The 23,430-nt window shown below is 44.1% G+C and overlaps 1 protein-coding gene across 1 annotated transcript in view; it reads left to right on the top strand.

The window, feature by feature from the left end:
* Nucleotides 1–23,430, top strand: part of LOC309657696 (uncharacterized protein) — a 108,097-nt gene that overhangs the window by 74,576 nt on the left and 10,091 nt on the right. The window lies entirely within an intron of this gene.

Here is a 23,430-nt window from a genome sequence, read left to right as displayed (position 1 = left end):
TCCTAACTACAACAGGCAAGATCTGGTGGCCTCATGCACAGAGATGACACTGTTAGCAAAGATCTTTTGGTTAAAGATGATGGAAATCCACTCAAAGTAGTAAGCAAAAGGGAGACTGATAGATTGATTAACAGATAGATCGATGAAATGGAGTTTCTCATGGAAGTGGAAAAGTTGTCAGAACCAGGGCACCACTCTGGTTGACTTCAAGTCACCATCAGGCCTCCTCCTTCCCTGACATGTACATCATTCTGCAGACTGACTTTTATTGCCTTGACATGCACGTTACCAAACATGACCAGTCTTGCAGTTTCTTAGTTCAGAGGACCAATGGGAACTGATTCCTAAGCCAAACTTTCAGGAAAGAGGATCTGCCAGATTAAGTCAAGAACCCAATGGCTGGGTGAACATTAAAAAATTGCCTAAACTCATATTTCCTTATTTTTCTTATTCTTGCCCAATCACTGAAGCAGTGTCATATAATACAAATATGGCTTTGGAGGCCCATCCCTGTGGCAGTTATCAGAAAGGAAGGATTATAGAGACTGCAAATGTTGTCTATCATAATCCTCTATTAATAGAACATGATGATGATGGTAATAGTTACTAATTATTGAGCCACAATGTACCCAGACACTGTGCCTTGTGTGATCTCATTTATTCCTTGAAACAATCTTGCAAGGGATTTATTATCTCTATTTTACATGTGAGGAGCTAGAGACACAGAGAGATTAAGAAACATACCCAAGTTCGCATAGTTTGTAAGTGGCAGAGGTAGGATTCAAACCCAAGTGTGTCTAGTTCCAAATCCAAGTGTATCTAGCTCTTATATTCATAGCATGGCTGGCTTGCAAGAATCCACCCAAATCCAAATGCATACATATATACATACATAACAGATTACATAAGCGTATGTGTAAAAAGTTCTTTCCAAAAATAAGCTGGTGCCTTTCAAATGATTAGGCTATGCAAGTAACATGTGCAGCTAAGGGCCCATTTTCGCTGGCAGCTCTAAGGGTTTTCGTTGATTCTAATCAGCCAGCATTTGCTATTTATGAATGTTGTATAATTCAACTAAAAGTCACATTTGTTAAAAAAAACAAATGCCCAAGTTAAAGCAATTCATTAGAGAGCTAATATTGCCAGATGGGAAGGGGAAAAACATAAAATAGTTCATTGACAAATCTGCAACCCTAATGCCAGTGATGGTGTGAAGAAGCGATGGCAGAGGAAGTGGTTTTAGACTACCAAGTGCTGCAGGATGGGAGGCATCTGAAAGGTGAGAACTGCTCAATCCAAGCAGCCCCATGAAATCATGCCCTCCTACCCTGCCTCCATTTCAGGGTTTTTTCTTGTTGTCATAGAGACTTTGTAGGTCAGGCTGATGAGCCCAGAACTAACTTTGAATACATTCTCCCTTTCATCAGTGATGCTGGTTGGCGTATATTCCTAGGCCAGTGGGAAGTAGGAACTGTTTACTGATTATTTTTATCTGCATCTGGCCCAGGACTCTCCTTCAAATTCAAAAGAATGTTAAGAACACATCTTTTAAAAAATATTTATTTTATTGAAGTATAATTGATTTACAATGTTGTGTTAGTTTTTGCTGTACAGCAAAGTGATTCAGATATATGTGTGTATATATATACATATATACACCCATTCTTTTTTATATTCTTTTCCATTATGGCTTATCACAGGACATTGAATATAGTTCCCTGTGCTACACAGTAGGACCTTGTTGTGTATCCATTCTCTATATAATAGTTTGTATCTGCTAATCCCAAACATCCAATCCTTCCCTCCCCAACTCCCACTCCCCCCTTGGCAACCACAGGTCTGTTCTCTTTGTCTGTGAGTCTATATCTGTTTCATGGATGAGTTCATTTGTGTTGCATTTTAGATTCCACACATAAGTGATATCATATGATATTTGTCTTTCTCTTTCTGACTTACTTCACTTAGTATGGTAATTTCTAGGTTCATCCATGTTGCTGCAAGTGGCATTATTATGGCTGAGTAATATTCCATTGTATATATTTACCACATCTTCTTTATCCATTCATCTGTCAATGGACATTTAGGTTGCTTCCATGTCTTGGCTATTGTAAACAGTGCTGCTATGAACATAGGGGTGCATGTATCTTTTCGAATTATAGTTTTGTTCGGATATATGCCCAGGAGCGGGATTGCTGGATCATATGGCAACTGTATTTTTAGTTTTTTTGAGGAACCACCATGCTATTTTCCATAGGGGCTGCACCAAATTACATTCCCACCAACAGTGTAGGAGGGAGGAACCCATCTTCTTGACAGAAGAGAGGGAAGGAGTTGCCATGGCTCCACTTCCCAAATGTCCTAACTCCTCTTGTATAATCCCTTCTCTCCAGTACTATGCCTGGCTGTTGAGTCATGAGTCACAGTTTTCATGGACTGAGCTGGACAGAGCTTATATCTTCCAATTACTCTACGGGTGACCTAACCATACTTTTCAGCATACCTCTGCACCAGTGATAGGACATTAGAGAGATGCTCCTCTGTGTTCTGCTCTGTCCTTTTGGTACTTCAGAGTTTTAGGACTCAAAATATGTTCTGCAATGTTTGGAGGGAATATGGCATAAAGATGAAGATTATGGTTTAGAGTCAGATCTGAATTGAATTCCAATTTCAAACTTACTTGCTGGGTGAGCATAAGCAAATTGCTTAAATTCATGTTTTCTTAATTACCCCATCTGTAAATTGGGTATAATTATAACACCTATCTTATGTAGTTGCCATGATAACTAAAGAAGAAAGAGCTGAATATAGTGCTTGACATATAGTATTAATAAATGTCTAATCTTTTTTTTTTAATTATTTATTTGGCTGCATCAGGTCTTAGTTGCGGCGTGTGGAATTTTTCGTTGCGGTGTGCAGGCTCTTCATTGTGGCACGAAAGCTTCTCTCTAGTTGTGGCGCTCAGGCTCCAGAGCACATGGGCTCAGTAGTTGCAGCACTCAGCCTCTCTAGTTGTGGCACACGGGCTCCAGAGCATGCAGGCTCAGTAGTTGCAGCTTGCAGGCTCTCTAGTTGTGGCGTGTGGGCTCTAGAGTGCATGGGCTCAATAGTTGCGGTGTGTGGGCTCAGTAGTTACGGTGTGCGGGCTCAGTTGCCCCGCAGCATGTGGGATCTTAGTTCCCCAACCAGGGATCAAACCTGCGTCCCCTGCATTGGAAGGTGGATTCTTAACCACCGGACCACCAGGGAAGTCCCAAATATCTAATCTTTTTATTCCTTTTTTTCTGGGATACTTTTGTTTCATGCAGTCTGTGTTGTGGCCTTCGCTGGTAGCATCTTAGCCAGAATTCAGTAGTTCTCATTTCTGAACCCAAATACAGACCCTCTAAGGTTGTCCGGATCATCCTGACATCTGTACAGTCCCGTCACCCCCAGCCGCCCTCCTGGAGATGGCATGAGGAGAATTTATCAGTTCTGCCTGAGAAAAAGGAAAAAAACTTGGTTGCTTTCATTCCCAAGTAGAGCCTGCCTTTCACTGATTCTGTTGTCCTTAGTGTTTCATGACGAAAGTGCAGTTGCTTCCAAAAGGCTTCCTAGTGGCGCCTGAGTCTCCTTTCACTTGTGTCTGAGACCTTCTCAGGAACCAGCACCTTCTCACACCAACACCTGCAACAGTGGCAGCCATGGGAATAGAGAGAGGCCTGCTGTGACCGATCCACCCTCACATGTGTTCTTTGTAGTTGTTTTTCCCCACTGATGAATTCTTTGGCTTTGTCCCTAAACTGTTCATTCATTTTCACAGTCCACAGAAGCCTAGGCAAAGATGCCACGCTCTGAAGGGATCAATGGGGACATCACCAGGTGATGTTTCCTGCAGCATAAACAAGTCGGGCATTAAATCTGTTAATCCCAATTGTTGGCCACTTTCTCCAGCCTTGCCTCTGTGTGAGCAGACCTGGACCACAGGCTTCTTATTTCCTTGGCAGCTCAGTGAGACTGAACAGGGAAAGAAAAGGAGCTGAGTAGGGAGTGCACAGCACACAGTTATCCTTCAGATGGAGGGGTGTGTTGGGGGGCTGAGGGCGTTAAAGGGCCAGTCATTCGTGCTTACAACTCTTTTAACGTTCTCAGTGTCAAGCTCTGAACAGGGTTTAATGAGTGCCCTCTTGTGACAGTTCCTAGAGAGAATCCCAAGAGATTATAAAAAGACTGTCCCTGCCTTCAAGAGAGCTAGTCTGGCTTCGGGGCCCCTGGCTGCTTTGCTATCTTGCACTGGTCCTTCCAGGCTCCTCTTTCTACATTTCATGGGATCTCAGGACTTACCTAAGGCAATAGTAAATTAATTTTGGAGTGGGAGATATTCGCTATTTTCAAAAGAGCTCAGAATTCAAAAGAGCTCAGAGCTCAGCCAAAGAATCATCAGTGGAGGAATTCCGAAATGCACAGCACTGCCAAAGATAACATTATAGCTTTTCAGGGAACACCCCAGAGGATCTGGGGCTGAAGTGTGAAAGGTTAATTAGGTAGGTGAGGCAACTAAGGCCATGAGGTTTCCTTAGAGAAGCTTAGTTTATTTTTTATTTTATTTTTTTGGGGGGGCTTTCATTCTTCTGTGTTGTTGCCTGCATTATCTCTGTCTCTTTTTTTATGGGGGTATAGTTGTTTTACAATGTTGTGTTAGTTTCTACTGTACAGTGAAGTAGAGTTCCCTGTGCCATACAGCAGGTTCTCATTAGTTATCCATTTTATACATATTAGTTAGTGTATATACGTCAGTCCCAATCTCCCAATTCAGCCCACCCCCAATTTCCCCCCTGGGTGTCCATACGTTTGTTTTCTACGTCTGTGTCTCTATTTCTGCCTTGCAAACAGGTTCATCTGTATAGAGAAGCTTAGTTTAGAGTGACTACACAGGGGTTCTCAAGGTATGGTGCCCAGAGCCACACTGACAATACCTATCAAATCTGAAATTCTCGGGCTGGGGCCCGGCCATCTGTGTTTTAAGGAGCCCTCCAAGTGATCCTGATGAACCCTAAGGTTATAGAGTTGAGAGTAAATATTCCTGAGATTGTCTGATACCTTTGAAGGCTCAGAAACCATGCAGGGAAGCCATCTGTTTATGATTCTTACAGGAAGCAGGAAGCCTTTCCCCATATCAGAGAGATGATACGCAAGAGCTTAGGCTCTGGGTCAGAGTAAACCTCATTTGAATTCTGGCTTGCCACTCAGCAATTGTATGTTCCTGGGACCATTACGTAACTTTTCTGAGTCCCACTTTCTTTCTCTGTAAAATGGAGATAGTAGTAGCGTCTACCTTACAGGGTTGTTGGTAAGAATTAAATGAGATAACACACACAGCCTGGAGAACACTGTTTAGTAAATGGTAGATATTTTTATGATTTTTCAAGGTATGAGTCTATCCTTCAACTTCAGAATTTAGGTCCGAGTTGTTCTGAGTAGTCTCTGTGGGAAGGCCTTATTACAGAGCAGATTTTTTAAAAAGCGTCTTTTTGTGTCCTTGGGGGATTGTTTTTGCCCTGGTTTGCTGCATCTCTTTACTCTGTGGAAAACAGACAGTTTATGTGCCCTAGTTTTATAGGGAGATTCATGCTCTTATTTGTCTTAGGGATTCCTACCTCCCTGACAAAATCACCTCCCCACGGAGGGGCTCCATGGAGACCTCCATCTCTGATTCTCCCCCAGAAAGAAGCCATGATCCTTAAATTTGGGGGAATCCATATAGGAGTACCGTCAACATGAATTTTTCCACATCATGAGTGACTGCAGCCTCAGGCCTTGTTTGAGAATTTAGAAAGCATGCTGTTCCACTAACCTGCTCACCCTCAACTTCTGCTGTTGTCATGGCAACGATAGTCCTGGGAGATGTGTGCATATCTTTATCAGGAAAAAAAAAAATAAGATCTGCGATCTATGTGGGTGGAGCAGCTCCCTCCCGTCAGTATCCTCCACTGTCACCTCGCATCTCACAGCCCAGGAGTGCCAGCTTGCCTTAGTCGTGTCTAGTAGCCGAGGAAAGTAAGTCCTTGTGTAAGATACACTTTTACTTTCCGGGGGTGTGGAGCTCATCATGTCTGTTGGAGTTCTCTATGTAGCTCATCTTGCGTGTTCTGACCTGGGCTGGAGGGAGGGAGTGAGGTGGTGTGAGAAGGGGAATTAGAATCCTCTACCCAGGAGAAGCTGGGAAGTTTAAGTCTCTGCTGGCTCCATCCGTGACTTTCTTCAACTCCTTCTTAGGAGAACACTCTGCACCTCTATTTTTTTTTTTTTTTTAATTAATTTATTTATTTATTTATGGCTGTGTTGGGTCTTCGTTTCTGTGCGAGGGCTTTCTCTAGTTGTGGCAAGCGGGGGCCACTCTTCATCGCGGTGCGCGGGCCTCTCACTATCGCGGCCTCTCTTGTTGCGGAGCACAGGCTCCAGACGCGCAGGCTCAGTAGTTGTGGCTCACGGGCCCAGCTGCTCCGCGGCATGTGGGATCTTCCCAGACCAGGGCTCGAACCCGTGTCCCCTGCATTGGCAGGCAGATTCTCAACCACTGCGCCACCAGGGAAGCCCTGCACCTCTATTTTTAATGGTCATGTAAATAAAAAACTAGAATGAAGAATTCCTGCTTTTCCTGAAATCAAAAGTTTCTGTTGAATAAATAGATTCTGAGATATTTCTTTCCCTCCACCCTGTATTCCCTGCACCTCTCTCATTTTTCCTACACCCATTCTTCCAGGTTCGGTAGCCCTGGGCAGGATACAGTCAGGGTTGGGGCCGTGATACATAGTAAAAGAATTTCTTCTGTGTCAGAGACCCGCAACAGATCATGTGCCTCCTGAAAAGCGAATCCCTTGAGCGCTCAGACGTGTGCTCCTGGGCATACATTTTGGAGAGGAGAGTGTAGTGGGGAGAGAGGAGGAGCAGGAACCGTTCTCTTAGGCTGCAGTTCCCTTCAAAGCCCGCAGAGGCAGAGAAGCAGCTGATGCAGGGTCAGGAAATGGACACTCATTACAGTCCCTCTGGTTATCATTGGTCCATCTAATGAGCCACTGGAGCAGCACAGTCTGGCCCCTGCAAACTTCATCATGAGAAACAACTTTTGCATATGTCTTAGGAAAATAATACACTTCATCCTTCCTTTGTTTGAGTGTTGCTTGGGACAGGAGAGTTTCTGAATAACCCTGCCTTCTAGCTTTCTCTACACACCGTCCTTTGTAGCTGAATTTTTAAGCCCCTTATCGAAAGGGAAATTCAAGTTTCTATTGGGGAGATCCTAGAGCCTCAAAGGACCAAGGAAGGGGGTGTGTGTCACCAACTCTGCTACCTGACTTGGCTCAAAGACGACAGGCCACCTGTGTGTTTGAGAGCTTTGTGGGGAAGTGGAAGTGGAGGGTGAGAGTCAGCAGTTCATTCTGTGGGAAAGAGTGCTTGGATTGTATAGAATTGGTGGGCTTGGAGCGCCTCCCTGGGAGGTGCTTGGACAAGAAAGACCTATTTACGGCCTGGGTTGAGGGCAGAGGGGTAGTGATAACTTGTAATGCCTTTAAGCTTTGCAGCTCCAGCAGGCGTTGCCCTCAGCCTCCCTGATTCTAGTAAACTAGAAACGAGAGCTGGTCGCCAGCAACAGCAAGGATCTTTAATGACAGATATTTTCAGAGCAACTCAGTCCAGATTCCAAAAGAACTTGAAAAGTTCTTTTTCTCAGAGGCAGTCACCTTTGCAGTTGAGAAGGTCATTGCCTAACCTGGAGAAACATATTCAGGTCAAGCACTGGCTGGAGACTAGGGGCCTCGAGGGGAGGGTCATAAGAGAGCTCAGCGCCAGGAGGCCTGGAAATGAGCCTGTGGGTTGGAGAGGAGCCTCTCTCTGCCTCAGCGCTTGGAGCTTGTTACCCGCAGTTATAGAAAGGACAGGGAGCAGAGATGGTGCTGTTCCACTCTCATCTCAGTGAGACCGGGAGCTTCCTCAGCAGTACGCTGCCTGGAAAGGTCTAACTCCAAGGCAGTGGGCTCGGTGAAGGATGGGAGAAGGCAGTCCTGAGGATGGCAGTACCCAAGGAAATAAAGGGGAAAAAAGAATCTTTTTGCGTAGTATTAAAATAGGAAATGGAGAGCTTTGTAGAAGTCAGACTCAAGAGGTTAACTACAGAAGGTTAGGGTGTGAAAAGGTAACTTTCAGGAACCAAATTTGGATCCACAAGACAACAGGAATGATGAGAAGTTTATTGTTGCTAGCGTCGTGGCCCTGGGCTGCTGAATCCCAAGCAGAGTACCCTAAGCCTCCAGATGATAGCTGCGATCGCATGTGAAAAACAACCAGACCACCTTTAAAAAGAAGGAAAGCCTGTCCCGTACAGAAAGTCTGAACAAACAAGTTTGTTGTTGATGGTCCAAGAAAGCCTGCCAGCTTGGGTTTACTTCCAACATTGGCCCAATCCCGTGTCCAGAGCTGTTGCTCTAGGTGACATCATGGGCCAAGCTGAGTAGTGAGGTGACATTCCCCAAGTCACCTCTCTTATTTTCTTTGACTCTGCATCGTAGATACTGTCTTACCCAAGCCCACATATGTCATGTCTGTTTCCATAGTCACCTGGTGTCACCCAAAGGTCTGTGACAAAGCTAGAAGCTTCAGCCAGTGTAAATGACTTACGTTAGATGCACACCAAGCTCCATGTCAGAGTTTTGGGGGGAGAAGGGCATCACCAGATGTGTAAACAGCCCTGAGGTGGATGCCCTTGAGCCTGTGAGACTGGCTCTGTGTGTGATGATGAGCAAGGAATATTAGAAGTTAGCAGAAGCTCCCTTCCCTCAGCTAATGCCTATTAGTAGGGAGGTGTGTGTGTCAGTTGGAGGGTCTTTGTCGTTGAAGTTTCAAAGTTTTTGAATCCTGTGCTGTTGCCCGCCTGGGTTGTAGAAATAGTATTTTAGAACAAGAGAAAGGAAGACTGTATAATAGCTGTTATTTATGGAGAACTGTGATAAGGACTTTACATGTATTGCGTCCTCAAACAAGAGAGAAGTGATTATTATTCCCATGTTCTAGATTAGGAAAACTGAGGCTCACAGGAATTAAATGACTTCCTTACAGTCATCCTTCCTTACATCCAGTAGGTGTTTTTTGCTCACTATTATATTCCCAGTGTCGAGGCAGCTGTCTAGTACATGATGGTGCTTAATAAATATTTGTTGAACTCATCAGGGAATAGCAATGGCTGAGGCAATATCTGAACCCATGTCTGCCTGCTGCTGAACCCTATGCATTTAAATAACACACTACTGTTACTTTGTCCCACTTGCCAGGTGAAGCGAATAGTTGGGTAACTAGGAGAAGACTGTTCACTGTCTGAGTTCCAGGCCGACTGTAGGGGTCTATAGTACTTTCCCATTCCTGCTGTAATCAGTTTCCACAAACTTTGTGACTTAAATCAATACAGATATATTATCTTACAGTTCTAGAGGTCAGAAGTACAAAATGGGTTTTACTGCTGCTAAAATGTAGATAGGTTCCTGCCACTATGTAACAAGGATCCACTTTCCTTCAGTTTCTGATACTATGTTCCTCATTTCCATCTGAGCCCTCCCTGGCAGCACCTTTAATGTCCGTATTTCTACAACAGTCTGTTGATGACAAGTTAGGTATTCCCCAAGACAATATATGTTTTCTCTACCATACTCCTCACTTCTGAGTCCTCTCTGGCAGAGTCATTAATATCCATATTTCTACTAACAGTCTTTTCAAGGTAATCCAGGCAATTTCTCCATGCTCCTCAAAGTCCTCCAATCTCTGCCCACTGCCCAATTCCAAAGCCACTTTTACATTTTTACTTATTTGTAACAGCAACACCCCACTTCCAGATACCAAAATCTGTATTAGTTTCTAGGGCTGCCATAACGAATGACCACAAACTGGGTGATTTAAAACAATACAAATTTATTACCTTATAGTTCTGGAAACCAGAAGTCCAAAATGGGTTTTGCTGGGTTAACAATCAGCATGTTGGGGCTTCCCTGGTGGCTCAGTGGTTAAGAATCCACCTGCCAATGCAGGGGACACGGGTTCGAGCCCTGGTCCAGGAAGATCCCACATGCCGCGGAGCAACTAAGCCCGTGCACCACAACTACTGAGCCTGCACTCTAGAGCCCGTGAGCCACAATTGCTGAGGCCCGCGTGCCTAGAGCCCGAGCTCTGCTACAAGAGAAGCCACTGCAATGAGAAGCCTGCGCACCACAACGAAGAGTAGCCCCTGCTCACTGCAACTAGAGAAAGCCCGCGTGCAGCAACGAAGACTCACCCAAAAAGCAGCCAAAAAAAAAAAAAAAATCAGTGTGTTGGAAGGGCTGCATTCCTTCTGGAGGCTCTAGGGGAGGACCTTTTTCCCTGTCTTTTCCAGCTCTCAGGCTACCTTCATTTCTGGGCTCAGTGGCTCCTTGCTCCATCTTCAAAGCCAGCTACATAGCATCTGCAAATTTCACTCTGACTCCCCTGCCTCCCTCTTTCTCTCATAAGGACCCTTGCGATTACATTGGGCCCACCTAGATAATCCAGGATAATCACTCTAGCACAAGATCCTTAATTTAATCACTTCTGCAAAGTCTTTTTTACCATGTAACATAACATATTCACAGGTTTCAGGAGTTAGGACGTGGGAATCTCTGGGGCACCATTATCCTGCCTACCTCAGGGTCATTCATGTGCAGGCAGCAGTGGCTGTGTGTGTCTGTGCGTAAATTTCAGTAGAGACGAAGGTAAAATAAGGTGCATATTAGGACCCTGAAGAGGGTGTAGTCAGTGTGGACTAGACTTTAAAAGCCTTTTAAAAGCTATTAATTGCCAGAAGTTTGCTGGAGACATATTCATCACCCCCTTTCTCTCCAGATCTTAGCTAATTAGCAATCGATGCATGGGGCCACCTGAGGAAATCAAAGTTCAGAATCAGGCTTATTATTGGTAAAGAAGTTCTGGAGAATACCACAGGGCCTCTAGCTCCCAAATGCAAGGGAAGAAAATCAAGAATGGCAGACCTCTCCCTTAGTGAGGAAGGGGAACTGTCCTGGTTCGATTGGCTGAGCTAGAGCAGAGAAAGAGAATTAATTAGGTAAGAGGTATGTCATGAAAGAACAGTAACTGTTGATGCTAATTTGGCGCAATCGGGAAACACAATCCAGGGAATTCCGTGGCAGTCCAGTGGTTAGGACTCCATGCTTCAAATGCAGGGGGGGCGGGTTTGATCCCTGGTCGTGGAACTAAGATCTCATATGCCGCGTGGCGCAGCCAAAAAAATTTTTTTTTAATTTAAATTAAAATAAATAAATGAATAAAGGGCATGGTAGCTAGCAGAAAAGTCAGTCACTATTTCTAAATCTCACTTTTCCTCAGGGATGCCTCCTGTGTCAGGGGCAGGGTGGTTGTAGGCCAATTCTACGGATACACATGCATTCAGGATTTGTTTGTTTGTTTTTTAGGAGCATTTTGCATAACAAACCTATTCTCACACTAGCTACCTCCTTGAGATCCTAACAGGCTAAGCATTTCCAAAGCCTGGAGCATCTCAGCACCCTCAGCAGCTCTGACTGGAGACTAAATCACCCTCTTGCCTCTGACAGTGACTAGCCATGAGACCCATGGAAGGTTCTCCTTGGAGGTCAGCATCCCCTAGAGGCTCCTTGTGTCACTAAGATGTCGATGGGACTGCTGTCCCTCAATCTGCAGCCAGTGGGGTTGTGTTTAGTCAATGATCAGTGTCATGTCAATTTCCCTCTGTTGGACCAAGTATAAATTGATTCTAAATATCTGCCTTGGGGAAATTTCTGTAGGGAAGATGAGCTTTTCAGTGTGCTGTCTCTAATTCTGGGCACTTAGAGATATAAATTAGTTTCCTTGGTCTTTTCTCACTCAGGGTCATAACCTTGCCTCCAAGATACTAGCCTTCTAAATGGTTGTGATTTGAAGGGCACCAGGAAGATCCTCACAAAACTCACCTAACAGGCAGGTCGCTAGAACTTTACCATTAACCACCACCACTAGAAGCATTCTCTTTTAAAATACCCATTCATTCATTCATTCATTCATATCCTCTCTCTTCCTCCCTCCCTCCCTCTCTCTCTCTCTCTCTCTCACACGCACACACATACACACACACACACACACACACACACACACTCACAAAGTATTAGACTATACTGTCCAAGGGTACTCTCCTTGGCTTGGCTTCAGTGTAGAATTTGGTTGGAATTTCCTATAGTCATTAAACAAACATTTGTTAAGTACCTGCTTATAGCCAGTCTTTGTTCTAGGTGATGCGAATAAATATAACACAGTCCTGTCCTCATCATCTAGTGGGGGAGACAGAAATGTAAAGAAATAAGATGGAAATATTACAGTGTCAGGACCGTAATAGTGCCATGTATAGGCAGGTCCAATAAGGAAGCTGGGACAAACCACCAGGGCCTGTCGGTCCAGAATGGGACCCAGAGTCTATCTATGTTGTAATCCATACAAATCCCATGTAAATATGGTCAGCTGGTTCATCTTTCCTGATAAGGACCTCTTAATTGTTTTCACAGGGCCCAAACCCTCCCTCAGCAACCATGAATGTTAGATATTGTGGGAGCCCAGAAGATGGAATTGGGAATTTAGGGGACCAGATCAAAGAGTATGTGACATTCAATACTGGGTATTGAAGGATGGTACGTAGAATGCGGGAAGAAAAGAGAGTTCCAGACAAAGGGAACAATACATGTGTGTGTGTGAGCCTTAAACCCAGAAGGCATAATCTGGGTGAACAGAATGAGTGCGTTTGATGGGCGGGGTAGGATGGAGGACTGTTGGGAAATGAGATCAGAAAGGTGGACTGGAGTCAGATTTTGTTGAGCTTCAACAATCCTGCTAAAGAATTAGAACTTCCATTCAGTTGCTGGCAGTGGAGAGCCACCAGGTTGGTTTGTTTTTTTTTAAGAAAGGAGCCTCTGTTGAGCCTCTGTTGAGCCTCCTTAGCTCCACTGAAGCTGCAAAAATCATCCTGTAATGTGTCAAGACAAATTCATGAGCTATCGACTTACTGTTTTCTTCCACCTAAATCAGGGATTAGAAACTTTGAGTGTCTAGAAATGTGGGACCAAGAGGGTGATGAATGCAGCATTTTTGTAAAAAGGCGTGGCCTTGGAAATGTTCTTAGGTAACTCTGCTGGACTTGGTTTGATGGTGTCTAAGAAAATGTGGAGCGTGAAGGGAAGGCTTGTTTAAATTTTGCCTGTGTTAGCTTTTTAAGGGAGGTAGCATGGCATTGCACAGTGCCTCGGCTCCCTGTGGTACAGCTTCATCATTGTGCCTCAGATTTATTAATGTGTAAAAAAGGAAAGACTGGAGGCTGCTGTAAGGATTAAGTGAGATGATGCCTGTGAAATGCTTAGCACGGTGCTTAGCTCATGGTAAGCACTCAAAAGTGTTACCATTTTCTCAGTTTAATACACCTGGCACTTAGCACAATACCTGGCACACAGTAAATAGGATTCACAACGTCTTTGCTAGATGAAATGGAATGGTCTTAGGGTGCACAGAGTTGGGGGATGGTGGTGGTAGAGAGGGTTCTCCCCGACGACACTCATTCTCCTGCCCTCCTCCCTGCAGCGTTCTGACAGCACCTCCGTTTTACACCCTCAATGCAGAGGTATCACGGTTTGTCTAGAAATGGTTGCTCAAGGCCGCAAAGTGACACAGCAACAGAGAGCCTGGGATTGCTGCTAAATCTTAAGAAGAGCAGATTGTGACAAAGTATGGGGTGGGGGGAAGAGAAGAAGACAGAGAAGAGAAAATGTGAAAACCTAACGAAAACCAGACGCAGTGTTCTCACTGAGTGACATGGTGATGCCTCGCCCAGTTTCAGGTGGGACAGGCAGGGTGAGACCACTGTGAAGAGTCACAGTCAGGTTGCGGTACTGAAGGAGGAGCCCAGCGGTGGGCTCTGGGGTCCAGGCAAGGCTGCTGCGTGGGGCCCGGCACTTGGAAAATGCCCTGTTTGGTTTAATACTATGCTTTCGCCGCCTTGAAGTTCTTAATCATTTTTTAACAAGGGGCCCCCCATTTTCATTTTGCAGTGGACCCTGCAAATTATGTAGCTGGTCCTGGGTGCAGGCTACCTGGGGCAGTGACATTTTGCCTCAGCTAGTTTTTGAGCTAGTTTTTGAATTTGCAGCTGATTAAGCAAGTAGGCTGGGCTAGTATTCTTTTTAATCTCTCTGTCTCTAATTCTAAAAGGACAAAAATCGTAACAAATTAAATCTGTAAAAACTAAAATAAAATGAGTAGGGGACTTCCCTGGCGGTCCAGTGGCTAAGACTCCACACTTCCACTGCAGGGGGCATGGGTTTGATTCCTGATCAGGGAACTAAGATCCCACACGCCACGTGGCACGGCCAAAATAAATAAGTTAATTAATTAATTTTAAAAATGGGTAGCACCTTACTCCCCTAACTTCAGTCATCCGCTACCAGCAGTTTAGTGTGTATCCCCCAGATTTTTTGTACTGTAAAGTTTAAAGTACTGTATTATAAAATAATACGCAGTTACATTGTTGATGTAAATATTAAACAATACAACATCATTTATGTGAAAATATTCGTTTCCCTCCGTTCCACTCCCCTTCAGTGAGGCAGCCACCATTAGCAGTTTTGTCTGTATGCTTCAAATATATTTTTTAATTAATAAACTTTATTTCTTTAGAGCAGTTTTCGGTTCATAGCAAAATTGAGTGGAAAGTACAGAGAGTTCCTGTAAGCTCCTGTCCTCACACCTGCCCAGGCTCCACCACTGTTGTTAACCAGCACCAGGGCGTGCATTTGTTACAGTTGATGAACCTATGCTGACACATCACTGTCACCCAGAGTCCAGAGTTTACACCAGGGTTCAGTCTTCCAAATATTTTTCAAATTAATTTTTAATTACGTAATTGATGTATGAATGTTTTTTCTGTGTCTACTAAAAATATGCAGGCTTTCAAAAAGCAAAACGGGATAATATTATGCATATTAGTATATAGCTTGTTTTTATTTTTTAACAAATACCTTTCCAAGTCACTACATACAGACCTGCCTCATTCTTCTTTAATAAGGGCATACAGTGTTGTATGTCTATATTATGTTATTTATCCAGTTTCCCATTGGTATATATGGTTTTTAAAAAATATTTATTTGGCTGCATCAGGTCTTAGTTGCGGCACGCAGGATCTTTCGTTGTGGCGCGCAGGCTCTTCCTTGTGGCACGCGGGCCTCTCTCTAGTTGAGAGGCAGCACACGGGCTCAGTAGTTGCGGCGTGTGGGCTCTCTAATTGTGACAGGCAGGTTTAGTTGCCCCGCAGCATGTGGGATCTTAATTCCCTGACCAGGGATCGACCCCACGTTCCCTGCATTGGAAGGCAGATTCTTAACCACTGGACCACCAGGGAAGTCCCTATTCGTTTTTTAAACAACGTACACATTCTTTTTTTTTTTTTTTTTAATATTTATTTATTTATTTATTTAGGCTGCGCCTGGTCTTTGTTGCGGCACGTGGGATCTTTAGTTGCGGCATGAGGAATCTCTTAGTTGAGGCATGCGGGCTTCTTAGTTGCGGCATGCATGCGGGATCTAGTTCCCCGACCAGGGATTGATCCTGGGCCCCCTGCATTGGGAGCATGGAGTCTTACCCACTGGACCACCAGGAAGTCCCCACATTCTTATACATATATCTTTTGCACTCCTAGTATTATATAGAATAAATTTTCAGAAGTGGGATTATTGGTTATAGGGTATGAACATATCAAATTGGAGCTCTCTTATCTGGGGTTGACTGCACTTGTTACACACTCCCTCTAACCCCCACCTCTATGTCACTTAAACTCAGTGACACCATCTTCAAGGGACTTAGCCCTCAGGGTTGAGAATACTGAAGCACCGAAAGGAGAGAATTTACTTGTGAATAATAACAGTAATAGCTCACCTGCATTGAGCACTTAAACCATGTTTTGTGCACTCAAGCCAAGTATTGTTCTAAACACTTTACATGTATTAACTCCTTTAATCTGTATAACCACCCACAGAGATAAGTCTATTATTATACCCATTTTAATGCTTAGGAAACTGAGACACCTAGGGTTAAGTAAGGTCACACATCTGTCTAGTAAATGTTGGGGCCAGGATCTGAAGCAAGGCTCTTGTGCTCTTAACCTCTGCACACACTCTCTCTAGAGAGTTTAATGCCATAAAGATGTCAGAGTTTCTCTACCTTGTTTATTCCTTAAAACAATATTGCATTTATTCATTTACTTGTCTTTTTCTGCACTGTAACTCTTTGAGGGCAGGGTACCTGTCCAAGTATTCTTCATAACCCTATACCCTAATTCCTAGCACCATGTCTGATTTATTGTACATAATAAATAAATTTAGTTGAATGGATAACAATGCCTCTGGGAGGTAGCTACTATATCCATTTTACAGATAAAGAAACTACGAGTCACTGTCACCCAAACAGTGCAGTAGAAAAGACTGGAAAGCGGAATCGTGGAGCTGCAATTTGAACCCAAGGCTTTTGATACCTAATCCAGGCTGCTGTCCACCTTGCCTGAGCTGCCTCCTTCCTGCCTGTTTCTGAGGGCTCTGGAGAATGGCTCCCTACCTAGCAACTGTTTCTAAGCTGGAAGACTCACAGCTAGCCAGTTTTAATGATCCCTGGGAGGGGCAGAGCCTGATGGGAGGAGGGCCCCTGGAATAGTTTCTGGAAGCACTGCAACCAGGAATCAGTTGTTAGAGGAGTCAGGTTCCTTAGAGGACTACCGCATAGTAATAATACGTATCCTCTATTTCGGCTTCTGCATGCCAAATGTTATTCTGTGTGATTTATGAGCATTGTCTCCTTTTAATGATCACAATCCCATTAGATGGATATTGTTATCTTTGTTTTACATGTGAAAGAATACTGAGAGGCTGAGTGACTTGCTCAAGGTTACACAACAAATAAGTGCTAAGGCTGAGATTCAACTCAAAATGTGTGACCCCCAAACGTTCATTTTAAGCATTCTGCTACCCCAGGTTATAACAGCAGCTGGGGCAGGGGACATTGTAAGAACAAATTGCCCTCCCAAGACCCTGGAGGACTTTAGTGACGAGAAAATAAGGTAGAGAAAACCACGCAGCCTGAGCCCTCCTAGGTGACGGGGTCACAGAAAGAAGAAATGTTATTTTATTTTGTTTTTTTAGCTGGCTGTGGAGAGCTAGGAAGATTTGAGACCAGCCATTCCAATTTTTGAATCTGGGTTCTCAGCACGTGGTGTCTTTATAGTCAACCTAGAAATGGCAGAGTTATTTTGGGCACAAAGCAAGAGCTGTGGCTTTAAAAATATGCCACTGCATTTATCTCTTCCGCTCCAAGATTACTGAAAATTAGCCCAGCTGTGGCCTGAGGCACCAAACAGCCGCACAGTCTTCTTCCAGCTCACTCAACCCACCCTAAGCGGGCGAAACACCCAGAAGTGGCAGCCTCTGGGGAGTGGCTATCGGATTAGTTCCCCATCACCAAGCCTACCTTCTGATCACACACACACACCATCCCTTCCCAGCTACTGCAGGGATCAGGATGCTAGGCCTGTGAGTCAGCTCAGCTCTGTCTTCTCCCCCATCCCCAAGGCTTCAATAGAAGTAAAAAATAATAATAATTCTAATATTGAGCTGAGGAGTCAGCACAAGAATAATTTTTCAGCTTTATTACCAAATCACTGTTTGATTCAGGGCAGACAATCTTGCGGTAATTCAAGCCTTCACTTTCCTCATCTATAAAATGGAAATCTTAAAAATATATATTTTTATAATATATATATATAAAATATATGTATATGCAAAGTGCTTAATAAAGTGCCTAAGAAAGTACCTGGCCCATAATAAGCAATCGATTGATATTCCTTAAACGAGTGAATCTTCTGCTACTCTGATCTTACTAACAGGTAAAATGTGATGAGCTTTTACTTTATGCTAGGCACTGTGTTATGCGCTCTCTAAGGATAATTACATTTAATCCTGTAACAACCCTATGAGGTGGATGGTATTATTCCTTTACACATGAAAACTGAGGCCCAGAGATAATTAATTTGCTAAACATCACGTAATTTACATGATGTAGCCAGATTTAAGCATAGTATTCTGATTATAGAGCCTAAAGTCTTAAAGAGAACAGGGAGTATATTTTTACATTCCCGTTTCCATGGCAAATTCTTTCCACTGTCAATTGAAGGACTAAGAAGCAGTGGGGAAATGCCCAGGTGGTTTTAGCTTTCTTTCCCTGTCTCTGATCCTGGACAGGATTTGGGTTTCCAGCCATCATCCTCCTGTGTTTTGTGGGCTGTAATTACTCAGATTTACTTTGCCCAATTCATAAAGGATCGAGTGAGGGAGAGGAGGTGGAGCTTGTCCAAGCAGTCCACAAACCCTACAGACGGTGGGATAGGGGGTGGGGAGGGAGCGAGATATGTTTTACATCCTGGTCTTTCAGTGGGTTTGATGGCAGATGCTTTTTGCGTTTTGGTCTGAGCATGTATAATTCTACAATCTGCCAAGTTCTGGTAGAGAAAGAGAGGGAGAGACAGAGAGAGAAAGACAGACAGACAGACACACACACACACACACACACACACACACACACACAGAAGAAATGGTTGCTCAAAGCCACAGAAGGCTCAAATGAAATTGGAGCTGCTTGAAGGGCCGCAGTGGCTGGCTGGGTGGGAAAGGAGTCCAGGAGAAGCGAGGTGTCCCTGTGCAGAAAGCCTGGGTGTTCACTTGCAAACCCAGAATCTGCACAGCCTTCCGTGCCCTGACCCTTCCCTGCGCGGCCAGAGGCAGCAGCAGAAGCAGCAGCCCGCGCCGGAGAGCAAGCAGTCCAGGGGAGCTGTCTGGTGGGGCCGGAAACGGCTGTAATCATTTAATAGCCTTTGCTGGCTGCACGGACCTAGCGGAGTGGGCAGTAGGCAGGCTCCAGAGTGCTTTCTGGCAAGATGGTCCCCGGCTTTAATCAAAATGATGGGTTTTCTGGAAACTCTTTATTAACCTCAGCACCAGAATCCCAGAGATGGTAACAAAGGGATGAATGGGGAGCGAAGGGGAGGGGCTGCAACCTGCCGGCTGGGCTGCGATTTTCCAGAGCTGAGCGATCCCTCCCGCAGTCCCACCCCTCCCCCCACCGCCACACTTCTTTCTATTGATTCTCGCTTAGAGGCTCCTGCCTGCATCGCCGTCTCCCAAATGGTGACTAAACAGATACAGCCAGAGCCATTGCTACATTTGTAGAATGCTTCAGGGTTTTCAAAGGGCCTTCATGTACAGCTCAGGATGTGGGTCTCGTTCGTAACTGGAGTGAGACTACCTAGATTTGAGTCCCAGACTCCACCAGTTAGTAACCCTGTGACGATTGGTCCTCAGCCTCTTCATTTATAAAACCAACATATCTATAAAGCAGACATGGATATTGGCAATATCTACTTCCTATGGTTCTTGTGAGGAGTAAAAATTATATAGCATATGCAGATCCGCTTAGCCCAGTGCCTAGCACATAGGAAGGCAGAGTAAATGTTAACTAATTCATTACCCTGATGAAGACAGGAAGGTGATCACCTCCATTTTATGCCTGAGGCAACTGAGGCTCAGAGTCGTTTATGTAAATTGCCCAGGACTATGTACCATTAAGTGATAGAACCAGGGCAAGCCCTCGAGTTCAGAAGAGCAAAGCAAGAGGAGGAGAGGAAAAGAGGATTAAAAATCCTCCAACATTCTCCAGCCTTGCCCCTCTAAGAACTTTCCTGAAAGTACTATTGTTGGTCAAAATGACTGTGGGTTGTTCTGTTAGGGGAAGTCTGTGTAAATCAGATAAACCTCTCCTGGCCTTAGTTGATTGTCCAGAGCAGATTAGAATAGGGGTTGGGGGTAGGTTTACAAGTCTGGCATTTGCTTCACAATCTTCAGGACCTTCCCTGGCATCTGCACAGGCAAAGCCTCCAGCTCAATTGTTCCCAGTCACTGAGGCTAAACTCCAGCCAGAGTTAGTTTAGAATGAAAGAAGAAAGTAGGGAATGTTGCCAAAAAGACCCTGGGCAGTGTCTAAGGGAAGTGCCTAAAGTGGGTTATTGGATTAAGTGAAGTGGTCAGCAACCCCGATAAGGCAGTTTTTAAAGCTGCAGATCTATATGCCTTCGTAAAACAAAAGTGTATGTTGTTCATATTTTTACATGTATCCCTACTTACTGTGGAGAAATCAGCCAATTTAAAAAAAAAAGGCAAAACCTTTTACTATAATTATGATCATACTCTATTAAACTTTCAAATTCCATTGGGTTGTAATCTGAATGTCAGGGAAGGGCTGATCCTCCGCTGCTTGATTTCTCTCAGAAGTCCTCCTTCTAGGCTCTAATAGATCCATTCATTTGGGTCGTGGCTGCGTCTCAGTCTTGCCTTTGTGAGCCAGTGAGCTGGGTCCCGGGGAGCAGAGGCGAGGGGACCTGTGGGAGGTCCCAGGAGGGGGGGAGGGAGACAGCACTGAAAGAAGAAACATTCCCTTGACTGACCTGAGACTGGCCCTGGGCTGGGGTTAGGGGCAGAAAAGGTGCATCTTCCTTTCTCATCTTTTCCTCATCTTCCTTTTTCATCTTTCTCATGAGATACTCTCATCAAGGAGTATCGCCTTAATTCTGCCCCAAAGTCACAGCATTTTATAAGCGAAGCTGGCCAAGGGTTTCAGTGCTCTTGGCCAAAAGGGACTCAGATTTAGGAGGTCAGTAAATGTTGTTTGTCACAGCCTTAAGATATTATTTCACCTGAATGAACCCTCAGAGATGTTTGCGCACACATCAGCCAGAACAGGTTGGGTACAAGGATCCAGGAGGCACTGGAGAAACCAGATCTTGTTCTGCTCTGCAGAAGCTGAATATGAGGAGGATGCACCTGAATTCTTCTTGGAGTGGAGGCTGAATCAGACCCAACCAAGGCTCCCAGCAAAGGCCGAAGAAGCTCAGTGACATATGAAAGAAGCTCATCAACTCTTAGGGATCCTGCTGTGATAGGCTCCCTCCGCCTATAGGCACGGCCATTAAGGTCCTTTAACTCTGCAAGATAAAAATATCTCTGAACTCTGCATCTCCAGATGACAGTCCTAGAGGCCTCATACAGAGTCCTGGCTGTGGTCAGAAAAATTTCCATCCTGGACTCTGTGAGAGCAACTAAAGGACTACAGAGTGCTGTTGAAACCCAGTTCTCCTAGGCGCCAAGTCAGAGGCTTTTAAATGCATTTCTCACTTTTGTCTCAGTCTCTCAGGGGCAGGGCCTGTATTTGAAAGGTCAACAGGCAGATTCTGGCTGAGCTCAATTGCAGATTTGATTATCTCAGACGAATCAAAGAAATCAGTCTCAGAGAAAAAAATATCTATACCCTATGTCCAAAGAGCTATAGTGTCAGCTCTGCCAGGGGAAGCATGGTATAGCAAAGGGGTTTATGGGAGAAAAGAAACTCTCCTACTCCCTTTCCCTACAGTCTGCTGGTATTTGGACTAAATTTGCAATATCCTTACCCTGCCGTCCTGGCCCTGAGAGCTGCGCCATGTATAGTTGCCCATGTGTGATTCCATTTATTGAGCTCTTTCGTTGTGCTGGAGTCAGCCTCAGCACTTCACATGCATTTCCTGCTTGTCTTTAGGGACTCCAGAGTGCGGCAATGGGAAGTTATTTGATCTGCTAAGGAGTGGGCACCACTTCCATTTCTCACATCAGTCCTTTCATTCACCCATCCAGCAAGTATTTATCAAACACCTGTTATGGGCCAGGAATTGTGCTAGACACTGGCTACACACTGGTGAATAAAACAGATATATTTCCTTATAGAATAGATTACTAAAAACAACCTGCTGTATAGCACAGAGAACGTACTCAATACTCTGGTGTATATGGGAAAAGAATCTAAAAAAAAAAGAGTGGATATATGTGTATGTAGAACTGATTCACTTTGCCATACACCTGAAACACAACACTGTAAATCAACTGTACTCCAGTAAAAATTTTTTTAAAAATTAAAAAATACATACATATTTTCTGCTTCTCTGGACCTTACAGTGATAGAGATAGGGGTGAAGGGGGTGCTGCTTGGCTAGGATGGTCATAGAATGCCTCTCTGAAGAGATTTCAATTAAGCACAGACTTGAAGAATGAGGAGTCATGCTAAGCATGGAGGGGAGACCATTCTAGGCAAAAAGAAACCGTATGTGTACAGATTTTGAGGCAAAAACAATCCCAAGGGGTGTTGAGGAATTGAAAGAAAACCTGTGTGGCTGGAGGATAGTGGTAAGAGGGACACTTGTAGGTGAAATTGGAGAATAAAAAATAACAGGCTATTGAAGGGCTTTGTATACCATGTTAAGGAATTTGATTTTTTTTTTCCTCTCAAGGCAATAGAAAACCTTCAAATAATTTTAAGCAAGGGGAGTGATATAAAATAATTTCTATTTTTTGAAGGATTTTTACTGTGTGCATGTTATACTTCAGTATTTTAAAAACGGAGAAAGACTTTAAGGAATAAAGATGACTCTGGCTATGTGTGAAGGTTAGAGAGAGGCAAAAGTAGAAGCAGGCTGAACAAGGAAGAGGCTATTGCTGTAATTCACATACAAGTAATCGTGTCCTGAAAAAAGGTAGCAGCAGTGAAAATGAGAAGAGGACAAAGTCTAGATATGTTTAGGAGGCTGAAATGACAGGTGTTGGTATATTATAAATGAAGAACAGAGAAAAATGAATAATGGCTCTGAAGCTTCTGCCTTGAGCATTGGAGTGAATGGCATATCATCGATTGAGACGAGAGATTTAGAAGGGAATAGAGGAGAGGAATCATGAGTTTGATTTCAGATTCCTTCAGTTTGAGTTGCCCATGAGACTGCCAAGAGGAGATACCAGATAGGCAGTTGGATACATGAGATTGGAGAGACCTATGGGCTTTAAGTATACATTTGTATCTCATCAGCATATTTAGATGGTTTGTTTACCCATGGACAGGCTGAGATTCCAAAAGGAGAGAGTGAAGAGAAAGAAGAAGAAAAGGTCTAGGGCCAAACCCAAGGAAGCTGCAATACATAGATAAAGAGAATCCTGCGAGGAAACTGACAAAGAACAGCCAGAGAGAATGGTCAGGAGAATGGTTTGATAGGGAACTCATAAAAAAATAAGTGTTTCAAGAAGGGGATTACTAATGCTGCTGAGAAGTTCAGTAAGATGAAGACCAAAATGTGACCACTGGCTTTGGAAGTAATATAATCAGTGAGCTTGCCATGAGCAATGTTAGAAAAGTAGTGCTCAAGGATGCCAAATTAGAGGAGATTGAGAAGCGGTGGAAGGTAAGGAGATGGAAGTAGCAGATGTAGAGAATCCCAAACCA

The sequence above is a fragment of the Balaenoptera physalus genome, assembly GCF_965194825.1.
Source record: "Balaenoptera physalus genome assembly, chromosome: 3".
In the NCBI taxonomy this organism is placed as follows: Eukaryota; Metazoa; Chordata; class Mammalia; order Artiodactyla; family Balaenopteridae; genus Balaenoptera; species Balaenoptera physalus.
The sequence above is the reverse complement of the archived record's forward strand: the minus strand, read 5'-3'. Positions and strand labels throughout refer to the sequence as shown.